General features: G+C 48.0%; 1 protein-coding gene across 4 annotated transcripts in view; it reads right to left on the bottom strand.

The window, feature by feature from the left end:
* LRRC8D (leucine rich repeat containing 8 VRAC subunit D) overlaps positions 1-14,695 on the bottom strand; it is a 46,091-nt gene extending 31,396 nt beyond the window's left edge. Inside the window, exons 1-2 of one of the 4 annotated variants that reach the window (XM_052666595.1) lie at positions 14,537-14,695; positions 5,245-5,379 (exon numbers count right to left, since the gene is read on the bottom strand). The gene's annotated coding sequence lies outside the window, so the exon portion shown is untranslated. Of the gene's footprint in view, positions 1-1,736; positions 1,758-5,244; positions 5,380-5,952; positions 6,056-14,536 lie in introns of those variants that run through there. The other 3 variants (XM_052666596.1, XM_052666597.1, XM_052666599.1) reach the window with 3 other exon arrangements.
* Between the last annotated feature and the right edge of the window lie 7,395 nt (positions 14,696-22,090).

Raw genomic sequence — 22,090 nt, 5'->3', positions numbered from 1 at the left:
CAAGAGAAACTTACGACTATAGAAAAACCACCTTAATTCTATTAGCTATGTATGTAAGTCTATCCAATATACAAGGAAAACAGAAGCAGTTCTTCCCCTCATTAGGATATTACTATAAGGATTTAGCCTGATGTCTAAGAAAAGCAGGTTTGGGGCTTTTTTGTTCAGTACAACTTCAGTAATTAAAACAAGGACATAAGTCGCAACTGAAATTAGCTTTGCTAAATGCTTATGGATGAGAACACCAGTTCTCATCTTCCCACCCCCCACAGTCTATACATACTGTTTTAGTGGAAGAAACAGAACTCTTCTTCCAATACTGCCTTCTGATTAAACTCTGGTTCAGACAGAGCAGGAGTGCAAAATAAGCTAACAAAAAATTTAAATTACTAGAGTTGCAAGGAGAAAAACTACAGCCAAAATGCTAGAAACACATTTGCATATCTTAAATCAGCTGCATTAAAGAGGAATGAACACGCCACAAATCTCCAATGATGCTTAACAAAATGATGGATTTCTTGGCAGCCTGATTATTTTATCAGGCTAACAGCCAGACATGCCAGGTTGTCTCACTCTGGGTACACATCCCAGGACAGCAGAACCCACAGCACCAAACCAACACACAACCCATGTTCCTGGCTCCACACTGCTGTCCCATCCTATACCCCTCTGCTCTACCACTCACACTCCTCTGTCCAGCTCCTGGGAAGTATTAAGGGCATGGGAAAGAGGTTGATGCCTTACTGATGAAACCAATTCTAACTATGTACAGAAAATTTTTCTACAGCTTCTATTAAAACACAGAGCAAGAGTTACTTCATGAAATGCAAAGTTCGATGCATTAAAAGTTTGGAAACTTGACAGCAAAAGCCAGGTTTATTACGTTTAATCACTAGAGGCAGTAGAATGTTCTAACTGCCAACAAATTCTAGCACTTGAAATAATAAATAAAACTAAGGAATGCATTATTTACTTAAATGTAAAAGTTTTCTATAAGGAGCCCAGGAGAAGCTGTGAACAGAGTGACACAGTATTATAGCTAAACCATGGCAGCACTGAAACAAAGCAACTGGGAGGAAAAAAAAAAGAGAAAACGAAGGATAAAGAAGCTTTCAGCCTTGAAAGTCAGTGCAGGAAGAGGGCAGGAGGTGCTTCAGGAATGGAGCAGAAGCTCCCTGCAGCTCAGGAGAGGCCCACAGAGGAGCAGTCTGTTCCCTGCAGCCCAGGGGCACTGTGCAGAGCAGATCTCCATGTGCAGCCATGGAAGAGCCCATGGTGCAGCAGCGGTGTGGCCTGAAGGAGGTACAGCCCACAGAGAGCAGCCTGCTGTGGGGACTTTTGCTGGAGCAGCGTGCTCCTGAAGGATGGGCTCTGTGGTACAGAGCCATGCTGGAGAACTGCTTGGAGAGCTGCAGCCTGCGGGAAGCCCACACGAGATCAGTTTGGGAGGGACAGCATCCCATGGGAGGGACACCACACGAAGCACGGGCAGAGAGTGACCAGGGACAAAGCATTAGGAGCTGACTGCAACCCTATTCCCCATTCCCCTGTGCCATTTGGAGGCAGGAGGTAGGAGAGGGTGGATGAGAAGAAGGTGCTTTTAGTTCTCACTGCTCTCATCTGTTATCAACATGTAATAAATTACATTAATCTCCCTTACGCTGAGTCCGCTGCCTGCGATAGCAACTGCTGAGCCATCTTCCCATCCTTATCCCAACCCAAGAGCTTTTTCTCACCGTATTTCCTGTTGCCCTGAGGAGCAGAGTGGTGGAGCAATGTGCTGGAGCTGAGCTCTCTGTCTCCACGAGGCCACCACGTGCCCCACAGCCCTGCAGAGCAGTGGCCTCTCCTCCCGCCCAGGCCGCGCTGCCTGCTGCCCTGCCTACCGCCCAGCGCCGTGGGCTCCAAAAACCGGTGCGATTGGCTGTGACCCAGCAGTAGCTGGCTGGAACTGGCTGGAACTGCACTGCCAGCACCTCACCGGCCACAGGCAACACCGACATCATTGCTGACATCAGTGGCCACATAACACAGGAGTAGGCAGACCGGTGAGGAAGCCAGCAAAGCCCCAACCCAGAGCCTGGGGTCACTTAGAAACACACAGCTCCTCAGTACACATTTCTGCCTTGGGAGAGTCACAGTCAAAGCTACTGCGAGAGCACGTTCCCTTTACTTTCAGAAGCAAGCAGCCACTGCCACCATCCCCTCCTGCCACAGGCTCACAGCTCTGGCACACAGGGCACCGAGGACTCCAGCACTGCTGACCCTGGCACTCGGTGTGCAGCTCAGTGCACGCTGACTCACATTACCTCTGAATGGAAAGCATGGTATCAGTGCACTTACAGTTTGCTCACAGACTGAGCTGATGTGTGCTAAGTAAATCCATTCGATTTACCTGCCTCTGGAGAGCTAATGTTCTGTTTTATACCACACAGAGGGACAACGTGTGCCCTGCTCACTGGTGCTGCAGCAAGAAACAAAGGAAGAAAACAACCAAGCAAATCTTTGCCTTCCTCAGGTCCCCTCCTTCCTTCTACTTCCAGTGGCACTGCCACTTGCTGTGTGCACAGAGTAGAACAAATAGCTCATACAAATGAGCTGCTTTTAAAAGCACATCAGTGAAATGTGATTTAAAATAAACGAGCTGTGTTTGAAGATATCACTATTTCCCCTGGCACTTCGTCAGTCTGCAGCTGCAGAAATTCCTCTTAAATTCAAAAGAGCTTAAAGCTTACGCTCTTGTGAAATGGGCTTCCAGATGTCAGTTTAGATATAATATACACTACACTCACACTTGATCCCAGTCACCAGACCAGAACAGTTGCACAGCAAAGCCCCCAACACACCAGTGTTTTGCTGATTTAGCTGTACGAGTCAAGAATCTCTCCTCTTTTGGTGAGGGGAAGGCTTCACAACTCTGCCAGCAAATACTCTACTGCAGAAACCCTTCTAGTTACTGCAAATTTTTTTCTGCATGCATAAACCATTCCTTTCCTCAAACCCAGCTCAAGCAGCACCAGCTGAAAAGTCCCTTGTTGCCGTAGGGGCACCTCAGGAGGAAGCTGTGAGGCACAGTAGAGAAAGCATGTATGTGGGAGGGCTGAGGAGAAGAAGAGTATTGCATCAGTATAGCTTCTGTCCACAGAAAAAGGGAGGAAAGAGTCACTGCCATCACACCGGGTCTTTGCCAGTAGAAACCAAACTGCAAAGTCACAACCCTACCATAAGCAGTAACAGCAGCAAAGCTCTGCATGCAGGTCAGAATCAACAACTTTATTTTGACACAGATGGCATTTCAGTTCCTATACGTACTTTTGTGCATAATAACCTTCACTAATAAACATACAGTCTCAAAACATATGTGGAAGCTATTCAATTTTTTGACAAGCAAATACTAACCCTATTCCACACAGCCTCCAAGGGATGGTTAAATGTTGGGTCAGTTAATTGCTTCTTTACTGATAAGATATACTCATATAAGATGCATACTAGCATTTCTTTGCTAAATCATCTATAAAAGCCTCTAACAGGTAAAACCATCCACATACTTTAAATCCAGGATTAAAGAGCCTCTCCACGCTTCCTAATGAGAATACTTACACCACAGTCTCATCCCGATGAGTAGTACTTAAAATTGAGTAGAGAACTAATGGTTAACAAGAAAAAACAAACAAAAAAACAACACAAGTGTTAGGCAGATTAAGCACAGTCATAAAGACAGCCATCTCTGTGTTTACACTCAAATATAAATTTTCCCAGTCTTTTTCTTTTTTTTTTTTCCCTTTAAACACATATCTGCTGCGGGTTATCCATCCAGCCTGCCACAACGCATCAATACAAAAACCAGGAAGGCTTGGCTGCAGAATTTAGGTCAGCCTGTCTGCGGAGTACATGAGGTCTTGCACATAGCAATACGTTTTCTAGTAATGCTTCAGTAATCCCTCTTCATCCTGCTTTGCAGCTATTTCCCCAGTCACTACCAGCTTTCCTCTATCTCCCTGACAAAGATGCTCCACAGGAGGGATGTTTGCAGGCAAATGAAATACTATCTCTTCCCTGTGAAGCAGGAAGCTGATTGTTGAATCAAATAAATGCTAATTCCTATTTCCCAAGATAAAATAGTGAAGGCTTCCCCACAGCATGCTAGAAAAAGACTCCCCTTTTTTAACCATGCCAGGAAAGATATAATCAGACTGAGCTGGAAATCACCCCAAAAATACTAAGAATATTCTTCAAAACGGATCATCCAAACAAAATTCAACTTTTTTTATGTGGGATAAATAAATAAAAAGTAACATCAACCTGTGACTGCAATAAATTCAGACAATATAAGGGACAGATGCTGATATTTCTAGAAAGAAAGTAGCACTCGAGGTGAAAATCACTGTGCCTCTTCAAATAATACTTCCCTTCAAAAGAAAACTGTGGGCTACTAACATCCCAACTATTGTGTGAGCAGCACGAGTGGTAGTCCTGTTCCTGAATCTCTGATGTGCACAGAGAATATGCACGTCTCCTCAGAACATAGTCCAAAGAACAGGAGTTCCACATCAACTGAAAAGTGCAGTTATGTAAGGAAAAAAAAAACCCAGTACATCGAAACCTTGAACTTCTCTGACTGTCTTTATCAAAGATGAGCCTAACAAAGCCCTCTAGATGCCTGACAGTTTGAAAGATGTGCACACAAGAATAAATATCAGTTTCCCAGAACAGTTGAGGGAATCTCAGAAAGAAAAAAAAAGGAAAAAAACAGTTAGCAAGCTGACAGTTGGTTTTGTACTAAAACTCATCAGCCTGTTACCTTTCTGTATTGTACAACTTTGTGGTTCTTGAAAGCTGGCACTTAAAGAAAAATATCTGTCCTTCAAGACATGAAATCACTCTTCAACATTGAAACACTCACTATGAGCATTCCCAGCCAATTCTTTCCAACCCACACTAAGCCTTGGTAAAGTATTGGCAAGCACTGGGCTGCATCACACACTGAACATCTAAATCAAATGTCCCAGAAAGCATGAAGCTGCGTCTGTTTACGTTCACCTCCAATCCAGTACAGAATGGAGCTTATAGTACACACCCATGCCAGGCACAGGGATGATGTAGATGTCATTCCTGGGCCACTGTGTGACATTTGCAACACTCCTAAGGAACAGAGTTCTGTATTTTATTTTTCTAAATTAAGGATCGTTCACAACCTCTCTTCAGGTCAGCATCTAGCAGCCTGCCTCGCTCCCGGCCCCATACCTGACCAGGCTGTGCTTTCCTCCTCCCTCCTCTGGCTGCAGCTGGGCTGAGCTGTGGCTCCAGAAGGCTCTGGTGACACCACGCCAGGCGCTGCTGGTCACTGGCTCATGATGAGGAGTGCCACGGATGCTTCCTCTGCAAAAGCAAACAGATATGAATCAAAGCAGACAGGTAAGGTACAGCTACGGGGGGGGAGGGACAGAAACACAGCTTTACCACACAGAAATGGTGCATTAGTCATCCTCTTACCACAACCCCTGGCCTCTGGGGAAGGCTAAGCACACTCTCATAGTAATAATTTCAGAAATATCCTAAATGAGTTGCTTTCTGGTCCCCTCCAGCTGCTCAGGCTGAGTGGAGTCCGTGGACAGAAAGCAGCAGTTCAGCAAAGCCAGCAGCCACATGTAGGCACGTTATTCATGAGTATTTATTTTCATTTGCTGCTTTTTAAGTATACCTCATCATAAATCAAGTATTTTACAGTAATTGCCTCCAATCAGCTAACATGGAGCAAGCTGCTAGGTGTGCCAATGTCACCTCCTAGCCAGCGCCCAGAGAGACTGCACTCCCAGCACAGCCCACCTTGCAGCCTGCAGGGAGCTGCTGCACCAGGCCCTGATGCACACGGGGACCTGCATAAGGAGATGGGAAGGTGCTGTCAAGAACACCAGGAAATTACAGGGCAGAAACTACAAGGGCTTTCCTTACCCTCTATCAGAGGGGCTGGGGATTGCAAAGTGGCCAAGTGGTCTCCTGGGAGAATGTGCTCTCTTTGCAGTACCAGAAACAGAGGCTTCAGAGTTTGTTTGTTGCTTTTAAATACATGGGAAAAAAAGCCCTGACTGAACAAACATCTGCAGCGAGCAGTTTCAGGACAGACCTTTGGAGTGTACTTGAGCTCTGACAGAGAATGCTCTGATGGCCATGGGGCCGTTCCCCTTGGCTGTTTCCGTAACCTCTCCTGCGAGGTCACAGATCCATAGCAGAAGGGTTTGCCATACCTCAGCCTCTCCTCTGCAGCCATGCCAAAGGCAACAATCTGCTCTTGAAAACAGAAGGCAAAGGCAGTTCCCGCTGCCAAAGCAAGAGCACTGTGTTTTTGGAAAACACATCAGCCTTTAAGGAGAGGTGTCAGCAGAAGCTAAGCACCAGGACCGCAACAGTGAAGCATGAAGAGAAGGAAAGCCCTTGCAGATGAGTTCTATTTCAATCTGAAAGCCTGCTGTGGTCCACCACCAGCCTCGTTCCCCTTCCAGGGCAAAAGAAACACACAAATTGGAACATGCCTGGAGGAGAGGTGGAAGGAAACAAATCACAAGAAAAACCACTCAAGAATAAGATTTTGGTTAAAGAAATAAAAATACTGATACTAAAATAGGAAATGCTGCATAAATCACCAGGCATCACTTGGCATCACCCCATCAGCCATTGGGCACCTCCAGCACAGCACGTGCCACTACCATGCACCATGTCCTATACATTGCAGCTAATGTGCTGCTCCAATTTGCAGTCACTCAATCAAACGTTTTTTTCCCACTAATAAAAGCACTACTTCTCTTGTGCTTAGTAGAGAAACAATCGCTGCTTGCACAGTGATAAAAGGAAATCAGATGACACATTTGCAGACCAAATTATTGTGAATTCTGCTAAAAAAAAAAAAAAAGTGAGAGAAGTCACAGTATTTTGGGGAAGAAGTACAGATCTTGGGGAAAATAACTCAGTTAATAAAATAACTACAAATGAAGCAGTTTCACTCATTACGATGTTGAGTTTCACAACAACTGAGTAATTCTCAGTTCCACACTTCTCCCAGTGCCCAACCAGCAGCCAACATTTGACAGTCGCTTTGGCTAAAATGCCGTCTTCCTCCCTTGTTGCTGCATAAGAAAGACAAACAACAAGCCGCCACACAGGAAAAATGTCACGCTACGACGAGTGAAGAAAACCCCCAAGCCAGTGCAGAAACCTACTCCAGAAGCATTGTCAAAAGCAGCATGTAACCCAACCAGATAAATACCAGATTCTGCTGCTATCTCCCAGCGAGGTTTCACAACCCGCTCCAGCTCACAGAGGCCACCCCGCTGTTCCAGAGGCCCCCACCCGCTCCCCAGCTGTGCCTGGGTGAAGCACAAGGCCCAGGGCAGCAGGCAGGCAGTGGGGTGAGCAGCCTGCTGCAGCCAGGCCAGGAACCACCCACCCTCCCACCCCACAGATCACAGCCCACACACCTGAGCTCTGCTGCAGTGTTTCCCATGTCAACTCTCCACTTCAGGGGCTCCCCACCATCCACCCCTTCTTTTTCATGCCTCTCCTGCTGCTTCCAGAGCCAGGAAGGCAACTAAGACTCAGCAAAACAAGATCCACAGGGCAAGCAGGCAGGATGCTCTACTACTGCGGGCAGCCCGCTCACTAACTCAGGCAGCAGGAGTAGGGGCTGCCAGTGGCAGCTCTAGTGTTATATCCTTTACTGCACAGCAGGCTAAGTACAAGACCTTACAAGCTCAGTCAGCAAGCAGCTGTTGAGGAAGCCCCAAGATGGAGGAAGCGATGGGAGGAAAGGAAATGGAGGACCACACTGTGTCTGTCCTTGCCCCACTGCTAACACTGCCTGCCAGCCTGCAGCTCTGGGCTGCCCTGCACACGGACGCTGCAGTTTCACAGCACAGATATGGCAGGGGTGAAGCTAAGTTCTTATCAGTCCAGCCTGAAGCCTTCAGGTGCCAGTTAAACACACTGTAATGGATGTGTAAGTCTACACACAGGTCTATACTGCTTTGCAGTACACTTCTGAACTAGTTTCTCTTAGCAGAAGTTGGCCACCCAGACAGGAACACTGCTGCTGGAGAAGGCCTCACCCCCAGCACAACCAGCACTCAAACGCCTTGCACATGCAGAGGATTATGCACAGTCTAATGCTTCAAGATTTTCTTCTACATTTACTCACGATTACCTCAATGATTCTGCCCTCTCCTTGCCTTTGCCATACTCTTGCTATTACCTTTTGCGTTTCAAAACACCTATTTGGTGTTTCTATTTTCTGGTTCTCAAGTATGCTTTACCACTCTTGTTCTACCAGAACACTGGCTCAGCAGTTCCTTTAAAAAAACTCATTTTGGTTAAACCAACTGATGCTAATATGGACCCTTATTAATTCACCTTTCAATCTAGGTACATCTTCAATCAAATCACACTAAAACCAAACATACAAAACATAATCATGATTTGCAACCACCGGAGTCTTATCCAAACCACCACATTTTCCACGTTCCCATTTTATCCATATACCTGCGTCTCACTCTCAGCTTACTGTTGCTCCCAAGAGCCATTCCTCTCCACTGCACTTAGACCCTCTGCTAACTGCTGCCCACTGGGGCACTCACACTGAGCACCCAGCCCTGCAGCCCCGTGTATCTGCCTTCCACTGCTTCCTCATTCCAGGCGCCAGTGCAGTTGTTGTCAGAGGGACAGGAGAGGTGGGGAGCAGAACTACTGAGTCTGTCTTCCCTTTCCCTCTACTAACAACGTCAGTGAGTTAAGACAGAAGAAAAACCTCAAACGCATAAGAAGTTTCGTGTTCCTTTTGTCAGTTCCTCTTTCAGGCTAAGGTAGCTCAAGCATTATTTCTTAACTTAATTAGACAGAAAGTAAGTTGGATGGCAGCCACCAAGAGTAACTCTGTGTAGATTTGTGAGGTAGTATTTTTAAACACCAGTCAGACTAAGCGTGAAGTCTGGTTCCTCTGTGCATCCTTGATGAAAGCAATTGCTAACGCATGCAGAAAGTGTCTGTGACCACAACAGAGCTTGAATGGACAGCACACTCATTACCTTTCCCACTTCTCACTCACGTTTTCAGACAGCGACCATCTGATCCTGATTCCTGTCCTCCCTTTCCATGGTCTGTACACAGAACCCCACGTAGAGACATGCAAGATAGATTTAAAGAAAAAAAAAAAAATCATTGACATTTGCTTTGGTTTAGTGGGCAAATTTATACTGAACAACCAGAATGACACAAGCTGGATAATGTGTTCCTCTGTGCAAGACTGCAAAGATGACAAAATGTCTATTACATAATACTTCTGTATAAAATATTAATATGCAGAGAAGAAGCTTTTGAACCAAAAGGTTATTTTCAGTGACTAGCAAAGTACTGTTGTATAAGCTTAAGGTTCTTTTTAATCATTGTATTTAACACAACCTATACCTTTTGTTGACAAAAGGTGCCAAAAATCAACTTTGTACATACACACATAAAGGCACACACAAGATATCCTTGGCATGACCAGAGTCTCTTTTGACCTTAAAGTACTACAAGGTTACTGAACCTTCTCTGTCCCCAGCACACAGCTCCTGCAGTTGCGGGCACAGGCATTCTTCATTGAGATCCCACACCAACTGGAAGCGTGTAAGTGTCCCTTTCTCCCCATGCTGTGATGGCTGAAGAACAGATACATCGCACAGACTCCACCTGCAATGTTTCCTCCTCACAGCTATAATCGGAAGTTGGAAAAGTGCTGCAGCAAAAATGAAGTTTTCCAAACAAAGCCTACCCAAACCAAATCAACGAACCAACACTGCTTTTAGGGGCATGCTGGCATCTACAGCATCAGCCAGGCTTGAAAACATATAAGGCGCGGCAGCCCCGTCTCCTGCAGAATCCAAGGGCAAGGCAAACAACTTCATAGAGAAAACTTATCTCAGTGCTGACTAGCATGTTTGTTTTTTTTCCCTTGGACTTCATTCTTTGCATCTTGTCTGAAGCTTTACAGTCATTTAATTGTGTGGGGGCAGGAAAGAGCGTGCCCTGCTACTTCCCTGGAAGGGCTACGAAGAATTGCCATATTTGGGCCAATCTTCACCTAATGGATCTATCCAGCAGACACTCAGGGACACTGCCCACCAACAGTCTCCTCATGTCTGCCAGATCCACGGGGGAAACACAGGTAATGCATCAAACACAGCAATGGACACGTGCATGGGGCAGCCCCACACGTGGTCTCAGCATCGGGGAAATACAGAGACACAATTCAGACAGAACAGCTCTGAGCAAGTGAGGAGAAAGAGATTTATATTATGACTGTTTAAAACTCTGGTATGGGAATTGTGCCTTTTTTTCCAGTTTTAAGAGCCATTTGACAACAACAGGTAGCAATAACATTTATCTGTTATGTCGACTCTTGGGTCAAAGAAATCTTCCACTGCAGCTTCTTAGCCTTCAAGGCAGGCCTCTGTGAGCAACACCTGAGATGCTCAACTTTCTTTAACAGGGAGACCACAAACAGTGAGAACTCAATCTTAACACTAAGAAGGAATAAGACAGGTCACAAGAACTGGGCCACTTCTTCTATGGATGAGACAATGCAAAATGCAAGACCGCAGGGAATAAAGGCGATTGCTACCCTCACCCACTGCTGGATGCCACACATCTACAGCCTGGCTATTTTTTCTGCTTCACCGAGTGGTCTCAGACAAGGAAAAAAAATCTGAGGAACAAATAACTCTTCCCTCCTTCCCTAAGGGTGGCTGAATTTCATACAGGGATCATTTCAGAAAACTTCAGTATCACGAGTACGAACCACTTCTGAGGAACGAGCTCAAGTGGAAAAAAGGAAAATTGCAGGTAGGAACAGCTTTGAGACTACACGAACAACATGCTTTCATATCCTGGTTTACACATGAAAAGGAGGAAGAAAAGGGGAGGTGTTTCTTTTAGAACAGTGCCAGCAAACAGGTTCTTGGCACATACAAGCTCTCTTCCATAGCACTACTTCCCTCTAGGTGTTGAGGAAAAAGGCATTTTGCTGGGTAACTCCAAGAAAACAAGCTTCCTCCTTCCAGGGATGCCTCCTGAGAACTCAGGGAGGCACTGCATGGCAGTCTTTGAGCTGCCTTCTGTATCCACTCCTGGAGGGAGCTGGGCTGGAAGAATATTGTTGAAAAGAATACAGAAATAACCAAAAAGAGCCTCAAATCTTTTAGTTAAAGAGATTTGTGGTGAGGGAAAGATGGAAGCAGCATAAGTTCAGTGATGTGGAAATGAGTATTACTGATGGCATTAGAAAGTGCCAACTTGACTTGTGACGCACGATGCTTTTTAATGTGCCAAACCCCAGGATGATTCTCATCAAGTTAAACACTAGAAATGCTGGCTTTGTTCTTTCCTAGATTTGTATGGAATCCCTGAGGGGAAACATTGTTTGGCAAGCAATCAGTACCTATTCTTTGTTACATGGTTAAAAGAAAATTGCACTCAATTTGCTTAGACCAAAAGATCTTGAGCCAAACCCATCCCCAGCTCAGGAAAGCCAAACTTTGAAAAAGCGTGTTTCAAAGCCTCCTCAAGGTAAGAGGTGTGGAACTGCTTTAAAACTGTAATCAGCTTTTACGAATGCAACGCTGGTAGCTCCTAGAAAATAGTATTTCACAGGCATCCTTCTCTGTGTTTCAGCCTTTTTCTGGCAAATACTTCCAGTTCCAGGCCCATGGCAGCTCGACATCACAGCCAAGAGAAAACACTCCAAAATGAAGTAACGCTGCTGTGATCCCAGAGAGCTTTCTGCAAGCGTGCATGCTTGTGAGACTGCACATGTGCAGAAAATTAGTCATATCCACAAGTCTTTGCATGGTGAAGTCCACAGGCTTTTCACTGCTTGTTAGGAAAAAAAAAAGTTTAATGTGTCAGTCATGCAAAAGCACAAATAAATCCTTACATAATTTTCCCCAGAAACTTTGAATTTATTTCCATTTCTCCTAATGTATCAATAGCATAATGGTATCACCTCTCTGTGGCAAAGAGACAAAAAAAAACAATAACATCAAATAAAACAGAAAGAAAATGAAACAAGCAAAAGGAGAACACTGCATTCTATTTTCAATACAACAAAATAAAAGAGAAATTTAAACTGCAGAAACTTAATGTTTTATTCTTTCCATTTTATACAGTAGCATTCGAGTCTAAGGTAAATACTGCTTACTGTGTTTTATGAACATTTTGGGTATTTTTACGAATTAGTTGAAGATACAGATTGTGCTTTTGAAATAAAGAAAAAAAACTTTCAAGTTCATTATTTGGCAACAAAACAAAAACAAAACCAACCACCACACCACTAACACTGAACTCTCCTCTGTTTGTACCAGTTGAGAAAAGAGTTTCCTGGCATCCGCCATGACACTGCTAGCAACTAAACCACTTCTTGGTAAAACCACCATCGCCAGCCCCACTGATCAAACAGCCTCAGCCGCAGGACACCCATCAGTCCCCTGCCATCAGCCAGCGTCCCCAGCCAGAGGAGCATGGGAGGCACGGCAGACCCGGCCGAGGCGCTGAGCCAGCACTGCCTCCCCGGCAGCCCAGCGAGGAGCTGACACAGCCAGCAACACGAGGGGCGCCTCAGTCAGCAACACTGCGCTTGGTTCAGTTCCATTTATGTTAGCTGCCTTCAGCGGGGTTTGAATGGGACCTGAACACATTGCAAGGAGCAATAGGAAGATGTGGAGGAGTGAGAAGAACTGCCTGGATGCCGGAAGCCTCAGCGCAGTCACTTCTTGCAGAACCGCACCCAGCACAGCACACGTGGCCGCAAGTGCTCCTGACCACAGGAACGCACACAGTGTTTTCTTCACTGGCATTCTCAGCTGCTGTGCTGCTGCTTCTCAATTCCCACCCCAGTGCTGAGCACAGCACAGAGCTGTCTGCTGCCTTCTGAGGAGCTGGGCCCGGGGCATATACCTGCTGCACATCCGCATCCCTCTGCACATCTGCATCCCACAGCCTGGAGCACTGCTCAGCACTGTTCCCTGCTCTGCCTCTCCGTGGGTAGGCTCCACGAGCTTGCCAGCTCTAGCATAGTGACCACGCTCACAAATAACAGCACTGATTTCAGTCTTCCCTTTTCATTATGTGCAAAAGCACAGACCCAGCAGACATAGCAGAGAAGCTCCACACCAGGCAAGATGCAAGCAGAGCTCCAAAGGAGTTTGCTACGAAGGCAACGCTCGCACAGAAACATCAAAGAAAATGGTGCACAGCACAAAAAATACAGTCAGGGCAGCATATCCCTGGGTCAGGGCCCCATAAATTGGTTTCATGCAACAACAAAAGATCCAAGGGGATTTATAAATCACAGAGAACAAACGTGACCCTGGCCTTGGAGCAAGCCTTGCTGCATTCATTTAAGATGGCAATCAAGTGCAAATTATGCTGCCTGTACCACCAACCTTTACTCCCAAGTTGAAGAGATGTGAATAAATGTGTCTTTCTCTTCTTCCTCTGAAGAGGGAAAGAAACAGAAGGGGACCTCTTGGCGTTGCCTGGTCTGTGAACGCCTTCTGATAGCTTTGATCCAGTGCCCTAATGGGGGCACAGCCATCCCCACCTCCAGTCCTAGAGGCGAAAGGATGGCTGCTTCCCACCGCTGCCAAGAAAGCCCTTCGTTCCCCATGCTGCTTTGGAAGCCACGGCTGACAGCGCCGGCGAGCGGCACGCACCCAGCGCGAGCAGCGAGGACGTTCCGCTCCCCGCGGCGGCGGTTGAGTCGAGCAGCTCATCACTTTCAGCACCACCATTACAGGAAGTGCACGGAGCCATCCCCAGCGCACGGCGGGCCGCTCGCCGCCGCCGCCCTCCATTTTCCAGCCCCAGCAACCTGCCGCGGGGGAGACGGGTCGCGGGGCGCTGCCGGACCGCCCCTCAGGCTGCCTGCCGGGGGATGCCGGAACGCCGCGCGGCAGCGGCGGCGGGGCTTCTAACGGGGCCGGGGGGAAATGGAGGTCGCGAGGCTGCGCCCGGCTCACGGGTCGCCGGGGAAAGAGAGATCGGTATCGCCGCGTACCAGGGAGAGGGAAACAGGGGAAGGAGGGAGAGGGCGCCTCGAGAAAACGCGGACGGTGCCTGGCGAGGGCTGCGCCGCCCCATTGCCCCCCACGGCGCGGCCCCGCTCCCGCACTCCGCGCAGAGCCGCAGCGGACGGCGCGCGGTGCTACGGGCGCGCCCCGGGGCCCGGCAGAGGGACGGCGGCGTGTGCGGCCCCGGAGAGCGCGGCGTCGGCGGGAACGGGGGCAGACAGAGCCCGGCCGTTCCGAAGGCGGAATTACAGCGAACAGAAATAAAACGGAAAATAAAATGAAAAGGTAATAAAGAAAGAACGGAGCGCCGGGAAACCGAGGAGGCAGGCGCGGGGCTGCCCACGCGGTTCCTCCGCCGCCCCCGCCCGGGGCTCCGCCGCCCGCCTGCCGCGCCCAGAGGCGACCGAGACCCCTCGGGCCGAACCGAGCCGAGCGCCGACACGCACCTTCCCGGGGCTCCGGCTGGCTCCCGCGGCGCTCACTCCCGCCGCACTGCCATGCGGACAGCTGCGGGCGGCGAGGGGAGGCCGGGCCGGGCGGGCTCGGCTCCTAGCGGCGCCCTGCAGCGCGCTCCCCGCGTGCGACGCGCACCCGCATGGCCCGGCGCACGGACAGCACCGGCTGCCGGCAGCCCGGCCCAGCGCCCCCAGCGCCGCCCGCGGCTCGGCGGCGGCCAATGGCTCCCGCGGCGCCGCGCATGTGAAGGCCCGCCCCGGCCCGGCCCCGCCGCGCTCAGGTGCCGCGGGAGCACGGCTGGGAGGTCGTCCGCGGGGAAGCGGGATTGGGAGCTGTCCCCCGCCGCCTTACTTCATTGCGGTGCGCCGGGGAAGGGAAAGAGAGTCGTTTTCAAATGTTTTAATTCCTAAAACGTCATTAAAAAACAAACAAACAAACTTCTAGCATCTACAGCTTCTTGAAAGCCAATAACTCTCACCCCAAAAACTATTGGAGCTCTTCTTACCTTCTGCAGCTCGGAAGGCTCCGTGCCCTGTGCTGGGCACTGAGAAGTGACCAGAACTGTACCGGTTCGCTGGCTTGCTTGTTTGTTTTAACTAAAACTGAATTTGACCCATTCCTTTTTGAATTATTATTGAACGTGATCAAGAACAGAATTTTAAAAAAGCCAACAATACAGACATTCCAAATTCTATTTCCTTCCCTACGATTTCTAGGAATGGGAGGGGATGGGAAACAACCAGTGCGTGCTGGTTCAGAACAGCTCTATGGCCCCTTGGAGACTGAGAACCTCTCCCTTTATGTTTCTAGCAGCAGCATTTTTTAATCAGCCCTCCCCATCTCAGTGACTGTGAGACGTATCTGGGGTTGTAGTGGAAGCACTCCTCAGCAGCACTCAGCTCTGGAGACCGAAGGAAACCAGGGCAGCTCATCCCATTCCCAGCTGCTCAGCACTATTTCCATAGCAGCTTTTTCATCTGGTAGAATTTTAGCACAGTTCAAATTTAGTCTAATGAGTTGTCCCTTATTTTAATCTCTGATTTTCAATACCTTCATTTGAGCTTTCATTTATTTTCTTCTCTGAGATCAGCAGCTCTTGTGTTATTTTTGGTCAGCTTTTCAGACCTCTCTGTTTCCTCAGCAGAGCGAATGCATCTCCCTGCTTATTCATTTACTGTCACCCTGACCTGGTGCCCAGCCCACCCCACATCTGCACTAGTGGGATCCCACTCATGTGGGATTAAGAGGAAGAAAAGCACTCTGATATGGCAAACGTCAAGGCCAGTGAAAACAGATAACAGTGAGAGCTGCTGGCTGGGAAACCCTGACTTGCAGGCAGCTGGTAAAGAAATTCAAGCAGAAGAAAAAGGATTTTTTCAAATGCCAGAGTTGGTCCAAACCAGCTGAATCTGCTGTCCTTGGCAATCACAGACCTTGCTGAGCACATTTCTGACGGGCTCTTATCCCCCTGTTGTGATAGGCATGCAAAGGTAATTCCCGTTTTCTTTAATTGAAAACTCTCCACATTCTTCCTTGTCAGCTGTGTCTTCTCCCTCATCTTAGGTTTGAGTCCCAGTGCTCTGGGGCAGTTTTCCACATTACTGCTGGTGGCCCTTCTGAATCATGCTGAAGTGGGATCTGGGAGAGGGGAGGGGGATAACAATACGGAGAGCCACAGCTGGAGGCTTCGATGCCACCGTTGCTCTGTTTTCCTACAGGGCTGCTTCAGCACCAGTTAGCCAGCTCCATGTCACAGAAGATGATGGAAAAGCACAGACAGTGGAAGGAAAATGGCAGCATTCCTCTTGCACAGGTTTGGAGTTGGCCCTTCACAAATGAAATATCTTTCTTGTTATTTTGATCTGAGCATATGTCTGAATTTGGGTGCAGGAGCTTTGTTTTGGATGGCATGCTGCACGCTGTGCCCCTGTGGCGTTGCCCAGCAGCTGCCCATGCTCAGCCTAGGGTGGGCATGCACCATTACCTGTCTTTCAGCCTTGCTGCTCATGTGAGCAGGACCTTAACTTGGCAGAAACAAGAATAAGGCTGCACATCACTTGGTCATCCCACAACAGGGTCCACGTCCTCAGCCAAGCATGGCCATGTCAGCATGGCATCTAAGTGCATCTTCTCAGGAAACCAGTTGGCAGCTACCAGGTCCCAACCTCTATGGTGGTGAGTGATTTCAGCTCTATGGAGTGAGGGCTGGAAGATATCAGTCCATGTCCAGCAGGACTGGATTAGGCTGTTTAATCTACTTACCTCTTCCCATTTTTTAAGTTAGTGCTTAACTTCTTCTATGACCTTTACTACCCCTGCTCCACACTCATTTCCACAAATACTAAACACTAACCATGAAGGCTGAATAGGAAATAAATGTTAAAGCATACGATAGCCTGAATTAGCAGGGTGAACTCAAAGGAAGTTTTAGCTGGCACAGTTTCCCCAGCGCTTTTCACTGGGCTATTTCTCTGCCTCCCCAATATACTTCAGTCTGTTATTTCTTTCTTCAAATCATGACAGAGAACATTTCTTTCCTCTTCAGGCTGCAATTGGCTTTCTCTGTAAAATGGCTGAGGCAAAATCTAAAGTGCTCTACTTGGATCTAGGAAGATGGTTGTCTTAAGAGAAAGGACAAGACAGTTGTCTTCTGAGTGCTTTGCTATACCTTTCTAGCACTTAGACTTTACTTTCCCAGCCCCATAGTTACAATAGTTAGAGCCTGTTGATTTTGTTATTTCTTTAGAAGAAGTTTTCCTAAAATAGCCTAGCCACAGGGCATAACGAGGTGTGCAGCTGGGCAGGGCTTTCTGAACAGCAGGAGGAAAAAGAGAGAATGTATGTGGGGCCAAAGTGCTGAGAGCCTGCAAATGACTGATTGCAGTCAATCAGATGGCTGGAGATTAAGGATTCACCTTGTTGGAACATTAAAAAATAAATATAAAAAAAAAAGATTTGAGAAAGACCAGGCAAAAACAGCAGGGGGAAGGGGTGGGGGGGAAGAGGAAGGGAATAGTATATAATTTATTTCTTACATGCTGCATATTTTCTGTCTTCCTATTTTTCCATGGAGAAAAGAAATCTCCAATCATTCTGTAGACAGGGAGAGAAAGGGTATTTAAAAACAGAGGTGCTTAAACAGGGATCTGTAGGGATGTGGGCTCCTTTCCCACCTCAGTAACTGAGTGTGTGTTTGCCTGGGGTCATGCAAAAGCCAGATCTGCTAACCCAGCTATGAGAGAAGCAGGTTATGCCCAAAACAGCGGTTTTATATTTTCACTTTCACTGCAGCACCTTCTGCTAGTTACCTGTACACGTTATTGGTCAAACAAAATCAATTGCTCAATTCTAGAGACTATATCCTTGGAAAAATATAGTAACAACAGATATTACAGCCCCAAAGTCTTCCCAATACTTCTTCAAATACAACAGAACCAAAGTATCTGAAGTCCCTAAAGATTCTCCAGCTAGGTATGCACAGTCCATTTAGTATCACGCTGCTCACAGCACAGATCACACGGCCCTGCTGCTCCCACCCACAGCCAGCACGCTCCTCTACAACCTGCTCATCTCCTGCTTCTGAGATGTGTATCTGAGAGCACTGCACATGTACCATGATGGGAAGCCAGTGACTAAAATCACCGCATCTCTGTTTTCCTTCAGAACATAATAGGAGAAGCTCTCACCATACTGATACGTATTACATGGCTGTGTGTTCACTGCCCACGAGTGCTGTGCAGCCATGCAGGACAGCAACATGCGTACCTGCCCAGCTCCAGCTGCCTCTTGCTTTATGTTATCACCATGCAGAAAAGGTCAGAAGGAGGATCTGGCTGTGCCTCGGCCCAGAACAAGACTCTGCTTTGCCATAGCAATTGTGCCTGCTGACACCAGGCCCTGCAGCTAGCTGGCGGTTCTCCCCTGGGTTGCCCAGAGACTGTGGAGTGAATCATGAATGCTCGCATGCAGCCCAGGGCCATGTGAGGAGCCATGGGAAGACCAGAGCATTCATTTTCCGGCTCAGCTCTCTGTGGCCAGAGTGTCACAGCCACAGCACAGCCTTGTGTGGCCGTGGGGGCCGCCCGGCGCTGCCACCGCCCCACATGCGGCCACAGCCGCCATTGTCTTCCAGCACGGGTGCATTACACAGCTACAAGGCATGTTCGCTGTATGGCTTTGATTTTGGTGTGAATTCATTGCTTTGGCTTTCCAAAATGTCACTGAAATTTTCTGAAATGAATTCGAGCAGTGCTCAACATAGGCCGTTTTCCTTGGGGGAGAAAACAAAACCCCAGGCTTTTGACTTTTCTATACACAGCAGCCACTCCCTAGCCGCCAGGACCCCCTCCCCTCCTCACAGCTCCGCAGCACCATCCCAGCTCTCACACCGCAACGCTCACGCCCCAGGCGCACCGCTCTCGGACCAGCCCGCCGCAGCAGCGCCCCCTGCCGGAGCCCCGCGGCGCGGCCGGGCCGCCACTCCTCGGCCCGAGCGCCCCCTGCCGTCCCAGCGCACGGCTGCGAGGCGGCCTGCGGCCCGCATACGGCGCTGCGCGACTGCGGAAGGCAGGGCGGGGAGCGGGCGGCTGGCCCCGCGCCCCGTTGCCTAACTTTGAACCTTAACGTAGCGGGCTCACATCGGAGAACTCAGCGAAACGCTGGCAGTTTCCCCGCGCTTTTCCATTTTGCTCGTCTTTTCACAGTAAGCTCTCAGAACTTACCGTGCCCGGGACTCTCCCCTGCGCCCACGGCTCTCGAGCCCATATTGGCAGCTCGGTTTTACTACGCACGGCTGTAGTCCGAGCTCCATGCATTCCCATTGTCACAGCCTGAGAAGCTTTTGTGCGTTCTGCAGGCAGCAGCAGTGAGACGACGCTTCGCTGTTGTGTAGCAATATCCCTGGCCCCCAAGATCCATCAATTACTGGGTCTTTTTAAGCCTGCTTGCAGTGCTCCTTTAGGTGCTTTTTGCACACTGTGTTGCCCTGTTACCCATAGACTTGGGCTCCAAATTTCCAGCTCTGTATCCTCACTGTCTCTTAGGACAGCATCCTGAGTGCATTTGAAATTAGCTTTATCACTTTCTCTTTCCCAAATTCTGGTAGTTGAGAATATGTGGTACCTGTCTAGTTTCCAAATGCTATTTTGTGATGATACTTGGTCTGGTGGAGACTGAGAGCTGAACATTCTTCCCTTCCCTTCCCTTTTTCCAAATCTCTGGAAATAAACCCCATCTCCTTCTGTGCTGTTATTCTCAGCTCCCATTTTTCCATAGATTTTCTTACCTGTGCTTCCTGCGGAGTTTCTTCTTCTGAGCTCATCCTTAACTTCCCCTTGCATGCCCTTTCTAGAGTTTGCTGTCCTTGTGCTATCAACAAGAATTTCTGTCTTTACTCTTTAAAAACCATGCAGACCTTTCCTGTATGTGCTCATCTGCAAAGCAAATGAAAGTTGGTGCAGCAGCAGTTGAGAAACAGGTATGGCGATTCAAAATAACATAACCCTAATCATAATGTTGCTGTAAAAGGAGCTGTTCTTGTACCCAGATACATGGTTCTGATCTGCATTTGCTTCTCTTGCTGATGCCTTTGCTTGGAAAACAGATCAATAAGCCTGAACATATGTAAACTAACAACATCTTCCCAAATCTACAGTAGCCCACTAAAAACAGTTTGGTTTTCCAGTGGGTACCAGCTGAGTAGGTAACATTTGGTAGGTTTCCTGTGCTGACAGTGGTCCATAACAATATTACCCAGGTAAGCCCTTCACATGCAGTGGGTCTCAGAGCATCTCTTCTTGTGGGAAGAGCTGGCTCCACCATGGAGTATCTCCCACTTAGAGGTTGTTTACAGAAAAAGAAATGCATCCACCAGAGTGTAAGACAGTCCCACAGCCTTGTCCCTAGCCTCAGAGAAATCACATTTTTCAGTTCTTTTGTAAATGGGTTTCATTTCATGGATAGGATCTCTTTGGTACAAAGGGATCTGACACCCTAACAAGCAGCAGAAACACTGAGCAGTCACCACTTGTGTCTGAATGAGGATGTTTCTTGTTAAAGAGGGAAAAGCCAAAATGCATGGAAGGAAGAGCCCCAGGGAAGATGTCAGGCATTACTTTGGGTTTAAATTAAGTTTCACATCAGAACATCCCTCTCAGAAATCTGTGACACACTGGGCTCAGGAGTAGAAAACAGAGCAAGTGGGAGAACTGCTGCAACCAACTGCTGCAGTTCTACCTGAGCCCCAAAATCATTCAGTGCTACAGGTGGGAGCTTTGCCAAGAAAGGTTGATGCCGGCCAGAATTGGAGCATGCACTGGGAAGCAGAGGGGTCCTTAGAAATGCAGGTCTTATCCTTGCAATTTTCCCATGAAGTTTTCCATCACAAATTCAATACTTCCATGTGCGCTGGCCAGCTCTGTGGCAACATCAGCCATCAGGCAAATGCTTCCTTCTATTGTGTTTGCATCTCCCAAAGGAACTTTGGCTTGGGTGTCTTTGCCAAGAAATAAGAAGTAGCAAAAGCAGTTGACAGATTGAGATCAGTGATGATGGTAGAAATGAGCTGTCTGTGATGCTGGTTGATGTTTATTCTTCTGAACAACGTGCAGCATCTCTGCCCAGGCCTGCACGAACAGGAAGGAAGAGCTGATTTCTGCTGTGCCTGGTTGAGCGTGTAATGGTCTGGGATGAAGTCTCAGCTTGATAAACTGGTTTGGACTAAAGCTGAAGATCCCTTTCATTCATCCATGTCTCTTTTACCTCATCCACTTTTTGAATCTGTTCTTCCTGTATGGAGTTCCTGGATATGAGTGAGCAGAGCAGCATCTCAGAAAGATGAGGAGGCACCACTGATGGCACCAGCGTCAATGGAGACACGAGATCATAGAATCATCAAATCACAGGATGGCTTAGGTTGGGAGTTAAAATTCATCTAAATTCTGACCCTTGCTGTGGGTTGGGTTTGTCTTCAGGGTTACTTGCCTTCACACAACAGGTGGGCTTTGCCCTCACCTCTTCCTACTGGGCTTGGAGAGAACAGAAGCAGGAGCAGTGGGTGTTTCCATTCAGCTCAGCTAGCAGAGACCAGATGTACAACAACATCCCCAAATCACATTAGTGTCAGACCCTTATGTTTTCCCTTCCAGGGCTTCATCATTTGGAATAGAGTTTGAAGCTGGTGTCAGTAGTGCCTGAAAAAGCCAGAGTGTATCAGATACACGTGCGCTGGATTTGCTCTGTAGTATCTCGGGATTCTTTCCCAAGTCCACCCTCTGAAGTCTTACAGATATTTTCTTCTTGTTTCAATTCATGCTTGCACAGAAAAAAAAAAAAAGGTGTTGTGTGGGTTCCTAAAAGCCTCAAATACCAAATACCACTGATGGAGAGCACAGAGCTCTCCACCTGGACAGGCAGATTGGTGTCTTGATACTTGCAGATCAAAGCTTAGGAGCTCACCTTCTGTCTTTTGAATTTTTAGGGTAAGTTGCAGCATTTCACTGTGCCTCTGATAAACCATTGCCTCACACAGTGTCATGAAGGGCACA

The sequence above is a fragment of the Tympanuchus pallidicinctus genome, unplaced genomic scaffold (assembly GCF_026119805.1).
Source record: "Tympanuchus pallidicinctus isolate F22 unplaced genomic scaffold, pur_lepc_1.0 scaffold7, whole genome shotgun sequence".
In the NCBI taxonomy this organism is placed as follows: domain Eukaryota; kingdom Metazoa; phylum Chordata; class Aves; order Galliformes; family Phasianidae; genus Tympanuchus; species Tympanuchus pallidicinctus.
This window is presented reverse-complemented; position numbering and strand designations above follow the sequence as displayed.